Genomic DNA, 11,365 nt, shown 5'->3' with positions numbered 1-11,365 from the left:
TCTGGTTCTCTTGCGGTGGCGCCTGGTTCTTCTTCGTCGGCCATTGTAACATAAGGTTCTTGTGGTTCGGTTATAGCGAGTGGTGGTGGCCTCCGTGTTGTAGCAGCCGCTATTTTTGCAGGGAGTGTTTCTAAAGACCTTTTTGTTTGTTTTGTCTCTGCCGCTATCTTTTCAAGCGCACCAAGAACGGGTACAGTTGCCGCCGTAACATCCTTAGTCGCTTTAGTTACCGGGGCAAATAACTGTTCGCTTCCAACAGTAAAATCGGTTTGCATTTGTTGTCGCGTTTGAAGTTTCTCTCTCACTCTGTCTCGTAACGGTATAAACTTTTTAAGCGCTGCTAGCCGCTCTCTGGCTAGCCGAGTAGTAAGTGATTCACCTACCATTATTGTAAATTGATCCGCAATTTTCTAATTTTCCGCCGAGTGTACCATCGGGAGCTCCACGGAGTTTTCGTCTATAATCCTTCTAATGTTTTTGATCTTACTAGAAATCTCCCGGCGTCGTTCATAAACACGTCCGAGTTTTTTTCGTATTATTTCAACGGCAGTAAATAGTCCAATGAATGCATTTGCGTCATTGTGGTACAGGTTCTCATTAATCGTATGTTGTAATCGTTTTATAAAAAAATACTCGCGGGCCAGGGTAAAACGCCCCCGTTTCGACTGTTCGTTAATAATCTCATAATCGGATAATATTTTTTCACTGTCGAGACCATCAGATAATTCAATTCCTTGATTTTTTAATTTTGAAATCTCAGTTAATATATTATTGATGTCTTCGATATTCATTATTCTTATAAAACATCTTATTTCTAATATCAAAAATTTTAATAAAATTATTGGGGCCATTTTTGACCCCGTTTTTTGTATGGACAGTACAGTGCCGTAGATCTCCACTCGAGTGTTGTGGCAGATTGCAGGCATACATGGACAGTACAATGCCGTAGATCTCCACTCGAGTGTTGTGGCAGATTACAGGCATATACATATACTTAATTAAGGACATTCACATCTTGGAACCCCAAAGCATACATCTCCGGGAGGGAGGCCTAGGGTGACAAACGTCATCGTAGACCGCCCAGAAGATATGCTTGGGGGACATCACTACATGTACTTAATTAAGGATGAATATATTTACAATGAAATGATTGATGGATGATGGGACGGCACAAGACAGCACAAACATAAAACGGCGGGGCGGAACTCTACGGCCAATTCAACCAATCAAAAGCAACCCAATTAAATTAACCCGGTTGCATGATTGTGAACAAAAGACAACCACACGCCCGGGTCAAGAGCGTGGGTTAGTTTTGATTAGTTGAATTGGCTTTCGAAAGCCCCAGGCTTATAACGAGTCATCTTGTATATAAAGTGACTAATACAGCGGCGTCAGTCACAAGGTGTGTGTTAATTTGAATTCCCTTGAATCGTTTGAATCCTTAAATACTTATTAATGGTGTTTCACGGCATTTAAATGAAACCAAATACTCAAATAAAACATTAAAAAAAAGAATACAGCTGTTAGATAATAGCGTGTATTTCATTAGTTTTCATCGTAAAATGATTAATTAATCGCAACATTAATTGGACTTCAAGGGACGCAACATTAATTAGACTTCAAGGGACGTAACTCTTGTCATGCGACGCTATCACAAAACGAGTTATCTCCCTTTGATGTTATATATGAAAATCGAATTCTATGACCCGTCTTTTTTGAGATCGCTGTTTGATATATTCGTTCTGCAACAAATTGTATTGAGGCGATACAAATGTCAAAATATTTTCCTGCCTCATTCATCGACTGAAATATTTTTTCCTCGTGAGTTGTTGTATCAAATGACTTTACGGGTTTTGCTTTCTTTGAGTATTTACCAGTTTGGCCTTTTTTACTATTTTCACTCTGAGAGATGGCTTGCAGATTACACAGTCTATTATTTTGATAATTAGAATCAATGTGATCAATAACGAGAGTATCTTTGATCAATCCGTGGAAACATTCATAGATGATTCTGTGACAGAGATATTTTTTCCCTCCAGCAGTAAACATTAAATACCCGTGATTGTTTTTCCATCCAACCGGCTTCTTCAGTCTACGATTTCTAACAATACCGTCGCGAGATGCCTCGTAATTGACGAGCAGGGGATGCGGCTGAAATTCTTGGTCCATTTGTATAATAATACTACTTGTCTAATTTATTATTTGGTTTAATTATGAATCTTTCAACGTAGTCTTGGGGGGTTTTGATGACGAAGTCGGCGGTGGGGTTAATGACGGCGTTTTTAATTCGCTTGTCATAATAGCGTTTTAGTTCCCTGTATCGCTTTCCGCCACAATTGATACACAACTGTGATTTTCCTCTTACACCGACGTGGCAAACCAAGCACGGGAGGGGGCCAAGAGAACCATTACGAACGCTTTGTAAATGATACCCGCAGAATTCACCTCTACATGATTTATTGCACGGGGTTGTCGACCCAATCATCAACCATTTGCAGTGATTCATTATACTATATTCTTTCATTTAAATACTTGTTTTAATTATATGGATGAGTTCGAGAGATTGGCAGCAATTAAGCCCCGGAAAAATATTAGGTTTAATCTCGATAGAGTCCTCAAGGACACACCAAAAGCGTTAATAAACGATAAAACCCTGTTGAGTAAAATACGCGATTGTATCAATGAATTCAAGCGTGATGGCGCATCTCACAGTTGGTCAACATTTCGAATTGATGGCATTGTTGATGCTACCATGAACGACAACCGCGCAGCAATGATAATATCACAACTTGACGGTAAAAGGTATTTCTTCAGAGTAAAATTCATTGTCCGGGTGGAATCAGGCGATTGGATCATGCGTGATAAATTTGAACCAGTTCTCAGCGACAAGAAAACAGTCACTGTCAGCCGCGACTCCAAGCCGGGGTTGTTAACCGGAATTGACAAACCATACTATGAACGAGCGTATCCTGAAACAGCAGTTGTTTATGGAATATACCCGTTAAATAAGAAACCTGATATCGGAAAACTGAAACCGATGAAACAGTCAACTGGGATAAATTGTGTAGCAGAACGAATAATAGAGCATTTTACAAATGCATGTCGAGGAAACAAATTGACTGATTTACGACGTAGCAAAATCAACCAGTGGGAACTAACCGTAAAAGAGCGTGGAGCAACCATCAGCGACATAGCGAGATTAGAAACATCGCTGAGATTTCCAATAACCGTTACAACGATAACCGGTGAAGTATTATACGAATCGAAGTATAAATCGAAGGGAGCCCCAATCAAAATTATTGATCATAACGAACACGCATGGACGCCCGTGATCACAATATTTCCACGGGATAGAACAGTAAAGTATATCCCCGAAGAATTCCTGGGAGAACAATTCTCCAAGGACGGTTTTCTCGCGGAGAGGAAACTATTTGATGCTATTGCCTACTTGTGTAAAAACGACCCTGTATCAATGTGGTTACTTCGCAGCGCTGAAAACGATGCGGATACCTTTGATCAGTTTGTAAGACCAAACGGTGAATTATATCGCACTGAAGCATTTCACAACAGGATGAAAAAAACCGCCATAGAATTTGAGGAGCATGATGAACAACTGCTAACAAATTGTTTTACGATTCCATCGGTTGTAGCTCATGTTGCAGCAAGGAAAAATGCGTGGAGACCAACGCGCAGGGAATTTCTACCGGATGTACAATCCAGTTGTTTGGAATACTATCACGGTGGACTATGGAACACTGAATACAACCGCGACGCTATGATCTCGGTTGATATGGTTGCCTGTTATCCAGCGAGTTTTCTCGGGTATGGATCCGCCGCTGAGTACTTTAGACGATTTGGACACCCCAGTCATGAAATGATTCGTGTTGCTATTAATGGACCACTGCCTGATTTTGATTTAACCGGATTCGCTCGCATAGTATCATTTGAATTCGCGGCAGGACTCCATCGCTGTTGCTATATTTGGATCGGTAGACACATGGCTGAAAAGAGATGGCTGCCAATAGCGCTGCTACGGTATATGATTGATTGTAGCATGCTAGTTTCGTTGATTGTCAGTGACGCGATTATATCATACCGGGCACAGACTGAAGTCTGGTTACCAGAACCGGAGCGTCTAGATAGCATAATTGACGAGTCCAGAAAAAACATTGATGCCGACGAGGAATATATCATCGAATGGTCCAGGAGGATATTTAACCAACGAAACCGCGAGGCAAAAGATCTCGGTAGAAGAATAATTGGTAAGTTCACACAAGGTGGAAAAAACCACGACTACAAACGATATTGCTCACGGCTGATTATAGATGACGCAGAATATGATTTCGTAATCAAGGACACAGTGGCAAAAAATAGATACGTGAACTGCAAAACAGCTTTCTTGTCCAATGGAACGAGGTTGGGTACAGTTGTTACCTACAGCGATGGAGACAGCCCGGCGTATCCACATTTGAGGGCGTCTATGCTGGGATATGCCGCTATCAATTTATTCTCGATGATAAATAGATTCCCCGATACCGCGGTTAGAGTAGCCGTTGATTCGTTTTATGTTGACGTAGCGTATAAAGGAAACGTAGCCGAGTTTACTAGTCCGGACGAGAGTTGGGGTACATGGAGAATTAAAAATGAAATACGACGCGATTATTCCCCGTCAGCAGATGTCACCGTTGAGAACAACTACTTACGCGGTGATAAATTGTCAGAATGGTCTAATGCACCATCGTGTTCTGATCCAATTTGTAGACACAAGACGGTTTATTTAAGCGGCTGTGGCGGGTCAGGAAAGACGACTCGGGCAATTGAATTATTTCGAACGCGGGCAAGTATAATCGTGCTTACACCGACCCATAGACTAGCGCGAGAGATAAAACAACGAAATGTTGACGCCGTTACTTATCACAGCTTTTTTCGATACAGCGGCGGTGAGTGGACTCCTGATCGAATGGGTGAAAAATTTATTCCCGACATTATCATCTGGGATGAGATATGTACTGTTTCGTTAGATACTTTACAAATGTTTCTTGAGTGGTTGCTGCGCGCGAATACAGCGGTAATCATGTGTGGGGACCATGGCCAACCACCACCATTTGTCGGCGAGGGTCCACATGATTGGTTAAGGGGTTTTGTGGACTATTATGAAGAAACCGATACTGATTACCGAGCACTTGATGAACAACTGCGCGAGGTTAAGAAATTAATCAGATTACAGCCGGATAGAATTCAATGTGAAATAATTCGCGAGGTGATTCCGGAAACGCCGTTAAATGAATTCTGGGAAACATGGAGACCAAACGATTTGATTGTAGCGAGTAGAAAGATAGTCAGAGACACACTTCAGCGGAAGTTGTTTACGTTGCATAAGGAAAAGTTTCCAACGCGTCCAATGCCGTTATGTTATAGACCCGCGGACACACGGCGGCAGAACATTGAAGTTGAAATTCCAGGTCGGACAGAAAAACAAATTCTCGTGCTGAATGATATCGTGCTCGTTGATATCAGCGTCGTCGAGGACGCGCTACGTGCTGATAAATCCCCGTGGACGCTAGGATACGCAACAACAATACATTCCTCGCAGGGACTAACCATCACGGACACAGTTGTTTGGATAGTTGATAATCGCATCGAATGGTCGAATCTAGTCTATCTTGCAGTGTCCAGAGTACGAAGGATAAATCAGCTTCGAAGAATTGTTATTGACGAAGCCACCGACGAAGCCGGCGACAAAGTCACCATCGATGCAAGCGTCATTGATAGAAAACTCTCGGGTTACCGCCAACAGGATAAAAAAAAACAGCGGCGTTTTGATATTGATGCCGAATTAATAATCTCGCTACGACAACAACAGAATAATCACTGCGCGAGTTGCAATTGTATAATGAGTTGGCGTTATTCGGATAAAGACACTCGCCAATTTACCGTGGATAGGATCGATAACAGTCTCGGTCATGTCAAAAACAATGTGAGGTTGACCTGTCTTGAGTGTAATAGACGCAACGGCGCTAGTTAAGACCACGCGGGGGTAATTGAGTATCGTTAGGTATCACTTGTAGTTGCTCGCGTGTAAATCCGCGCTGAGGAGCAGTTGAATCCAGTCTATAGATCGGTGGTCTACCAGTTGATCGTGTTATCGTTGATATGTTATGTGTGGTAACACTCCAAATAGGATCGGTAGCCCTTTTTTTACCGCCTTCAAGCTCTCCTGGTTCATATAGATATCTAACAGTGACATCGCCAAGAATCGGCTTAGAAACGCTATTTATTTTTAATTTTCCGGGTATATACTCGTATTTAATCGCGTCGCTGGGCTTCATGTTGATTACTCGGGTAATCTCGTTATTTAACGCTGCAATTACACCTGGCAACCTTTTAACCCATTCACGAGATCGTTTTTCTTGGATGAATTCCTTCGCGTATTGATATCCAAATAACCGTTCAGCGAGAGTCCGATTGAATCGTTCAACAATTGCCTGATCACGATGTAGCGCAGTATGACCTCGTCGTATCGCGACGCTATGATGTTTCAGCGTTGATAAAACAGCGCCGCGAAATTCACTACCAGGATCAACTTGTAATAGATTTGGCCAGCGCAGAGGACCTCTTCGATAAATCCGCTCAAACGCATCGGCTACTTCAGTTGCTGACTTTGTTTTCAACGGTTCCGCTTGTTTGTATCGACTCGCAACATCAACTACGGTTAGCGCGTATTTGTAACCGTTGTCATGCGGCAGAAATAGTATATCAGCCTGATGAACTTCATTAGGTACGCTGACATCAAAGCGCGAGAAGTTGATTTGTTTAGGCGGTGGTAGATAGATTTGCCATATAGCCTGTTTGGATAACCAATTAGCCGCAGTGGTCTTTGTTACCTTTGCAGCGCTTGCAAGCTTACCAATTGCGGCCTTCCCCTTCCAGTATCCTCTCGGAGAATAATAGATGGAATCCATCGTTTTTCTTGGATGATTGTTATTAATTACCAGCGCCAATCATTAATTTACCTTTCATAGCCGATTTTACCAACCATGAGGCCAATTTTTCTTTGACGGATTTATCAGGAATAGCATTTAGCGCGTGAATTAATTTTACATCCGCGATATGACGCTGTTGCAGATCGCTACTTTTGTAAGCAACATCATGAGCATGACACGCCTTATCGATAGCGTTTATTGGATACTCACCGGGTTTGGGCTGATTTTGATCATCGAGTCTAATATCTAATCGTGTTCCGGGGCCACAGTAGTTATATCCTGGGAGGTGTTTTTCTCCTGGATACTTTGCCCACGGTGTTCCGGGGAGTTTTGCCAATTTGGCTGCGATGTCACCTCCTCGCTTTTTTTTAAAACATCTCCGGGTCTAATAGAAATAAATCTAAATTTCTTTGTACCGCATTGTACACACTTACCAGTAAGCGCCGATCTGTTATTTCTTGTCGTAACGGTTGTCATATCATTTGTGCCAGTACGCACTCTACACTTCACACAATATAGATCCATAATTTATGTATAGAGATATGAATATAATTGATTTTTCGGCGACTAAAACAAGAGAACCAGTTAAGCATGTTGCAGCGTTACCAAACTCGATCCGGATGATTATCATCGGACCATCTGGATCCGGCAAGACGCAATTGTTACTCAATTTAATAATGAGATGGATGAAGTGGGATAAGTTGTATTTGGTTGCTCCTAGCGTAGATGATCAACGATGCTACGAGGTGTTGAAAGATTTCAACGAGAATGCATCAGCGATCGCTAAAAAGAATGTTATTGAGTTTATTACGGATATCAATGATGCACCGGGTATTGATGATATTGATGGCGACGTTAACAATCTAGTCGTGTACGATGATGTTATGTTAGACAATCAAAAGAACCCAGCTAGGATATTTTCCAGAGGCAGGCATAAAAACACTGACGTGATATATGTCACTCAACGATACACTCAGATTCCAAAAGTAATCAGAGATAACTGCAATATTCTTGCTGTATTCAACGGCGTTGATACACACACGCTACGAAATATTTGGCAGACATGGTGCGGCGGTGACATGGACTTTAATGTTTTTCGAAACTTTTTTAGTCATGCTCAGTCGACCCCACATGGATTCATAACGATAAATTTACATGATCCTCGGACACGATATCGTATCGGACTTGACCAAATATTCGGTTAGTTGTAAATAATTTTCATTGTAAATAACCACTTAGCAGCAGAGGGGGCGATGACATCGACGCGGTCGTCGATGTGCTTACCGGACGCTGACGACGCTGGGGATCGGCGCGCAGAAGGTGTTAATTAAACCAAATGACGTTTGGACGATCCCCCAACGACGACGTCGTTTTTTTTTTTACCAGGCGCTGACGACACTAGATCGTTGAGTGCAGAAAGTAATAATTAAGCAAAATAACGATTGGACAAAATGTCCGATTCGCCCCCTCTGCTGCTTAGGCAATGGTAACAGGTTATTAAAACAGAATGACTTCTTCGATTTTTCCATTGGTTCCACTCTACAGTTATTAAGTAGTTCTGAAAGAAAGACAAGAATTTTGTGAAGTTGTGTGCATTTGCAACAAGCACAGTGGAGAAATTATTAGCATACATCTGACGGAAATTTATTATTATTAGGTAACATGGAGACAACATGCTTACTTTATCAAAAGGTTGGTGGAATGGCTACCCCATGTGACCGAGAAATAAACTTGAAATAATCCAAAGAACACTCAAATTAATTTTACCAGAGAAGACAATACAAACTTCTAAAAGTTTCCACAAAAAAAAATTAATTATAAAAATCCAAGAAAAGTTATCGGATAGTTGTTTTTTCCCCAAAGACCACGAAGTAAAAATGATCAAGTCGAGCTAGCAGTCGTTTTGAGGTATGACCATTTGATGTCAAGCCAAACTGTGTGCTCTCCAAACGATATTACACGCGTGAATCACAGCATAATAGTTGAAATCAAAAGTTATTCTAACAATACCCAAGATATGCCGTTTTTAAATAACCAGGATTATTTGTTATGAAACTCTGGGAGATGATGTTTCGCATGTGAGAAACCCCTGAAAACAATTATGATTTTGTTATGATTCATATGCATTCAGAACATCGTAATCTCTTTCCGATGCGAGTCGAATAATTTCGACTATTTGAAGGAGACTAGGAGGAAATCGAAGTTGTATTTCCCAAATTAACAAATTTTGGCGGACGAGTATCCGGCAAGATGCGCGAAGACTAGATTCTTATAAAGTGATATGTGCTGAAAATATCACTCCACCATTTTTTAGCAATCAGTGAAATACCTCCACTTTTAATTTTTAATGTTATTCCTGCAACTTTGAAATTAAATTACTTAACATAAATGTGGCATGAAACGATTGTTTACGTTGCTGTTGGTGATGGCACATCTTTTCATCAATAGGACGTTAATGAAATCATTATGACGTAATTACAACCACGAACTTGAAGGCAGTTCGAAATTATCATTATTTACGTGCGAGTTTTGTTCTAGCATGCGATGGAAATGGCGAGAACGGTGGCATTGAACGTCATTTTTGTGTACCCTCCTATGGCACTTCTTTTTATTTATTTTTCTAAATGTATACAACAAAAAGAACGAAGGCTATTTCATCTGAAGGTCTTGGGTATATGCTTTATCTACAAGGTCCTGTTTTATTTTCTCCCTGTAGTTTGCTGCTTGAATGGTAAAGATTCAGTAGTTTATCTTATCCAGTCCTTCAGTCATTCATTCGCCCCTGCAGTCTGTGTTTGTGTGTAAATTTGAAACTCACAACATTTTCGCAAGTCCTTCTTTACAGGGAGTTAGAATAAATATGACGACGTTATGTCATGATTCATACATAACACTTTCTGCTCCCCTGCTTAAACACGAAAGAATTCAGGTAAAGTGTAATCTTGTACATAAATTTATTTATTTTATAAGTATACAAGCATGATGATCTTCTTTAATCCGGTTTTAATAATGACTTAAAACGAAATATATTCGGCTTTCTCCGGCAACTATTAGGATATAATGTAAATGTTGAAAGAAATTTCTGTAATTTAACTTTTATCCCGTTCAGAGATTTGAGAGGCACTCTTCTCACATTGAGGATGCCATACACATAGTCCAACATGCTCTTCAGCGCAATGCAGTAGTTGGTTTTAAACATTGCGTATGAACAGCATATATAACGATTACAGTTACTGGCATATTACCTAGCCAAAGGACGTCAATCAACTTCGACTCTTGGCATATTTAACTAGCCGACACTGTTTGGAACAAGTGAATTCTTGCGAACAGAAATATTACTCCCAGTAGGAAGACATCTTCGCTAGCCAAGGTTCCGATATGATAACACTATCTACACCTTGGAGGATCGAACATATATATTGGTGCTTTGTCCTAACAACAACTAATGGATTTCATGAGTTGCCTCCCTTTGCATGCATTGCCAATTGCCCGATAGCGTGGTGTATTGTACATCGGCCGAAAATGGTGGAGGCAATTGACCTAAAAAGGATACTTTATAAGTTTAACATCGAAAGTATGAATATGTACCAGAGGGAAGCCATTACAGGTCTATTTGAGATAAATGTTTTCGTGCAAACACGGACCGGCAGTGAAAATTGTTAATTTATCAGTCCATTCAAGCTGTGTGCTCCCCTTGTCTCGATCACACAGGGACATTTTCAAGTTTGAACAACTTTAATTTTGATTGGATGAGGTGGCTTGAAATTCACAGACCCGAAGCACAGAAATAACCGCTCGATACGCCAAGGTGTAGATAAAGAGTTATCACATCGGAACCTTGTCTAGCGAAGATGGTAAGAAGAGAATTATATTGACAAATGAGAGAACGTGTTGTGCATTCAGGCGGGAATTAACCATGCCGATTTCCACGATGTCCACATGTTTTGAAGTATAAATAAAAACTTCTGTGGAAAAGTATAAATCCGAGCAACCTACTTGAAACATATTTCTTCCTCTGTGGAGGTGTTTATATATATATATATATAATTAATTATTCTCAATTATCTTCCTAGACCAATGTATAATTGGTTCAGTTACTTTTAGCTACACCCAATCAAATAGATGGACGGTAGATATAGGATCGGCGTGGAACGACGTGGATCAACGATTAGTTATTGGGTTTTCTATAATTACTTTCTTGAAGATCTATTACACATATATTCGTTGATGAAAAGAAGGGTTTCCATAAATAATCTGAATTATGATCTCACTGGAAAATTAGGTACAACCCTACAACATGACAAACAGTGTCGTTGTTGTTTGGATTTTAACGCTTTTTCTTAGCGGCCAGTATATCTGGTGGAGGAAAAACCCCGAAAATT

The sequence above is a fragment of the Sinohyriopsis cumingii genome, chromosome 15, assembly GCF_028554795.1.
Source record: "Sinohyriopsis cumingii isolate HCF-2022 chromosome 15, ASM2855479v2, whole genome shotgun sequence".
Lineage (NCBI taxonomy): Eukaryota > Metazoa > Mollusca > Bivalvia > Unionida > Unionidae > Sinohyriopsis > Sinohyriopsis cumingii.
Note: the sequence above shows the minus strand (reverse complement) of the source record.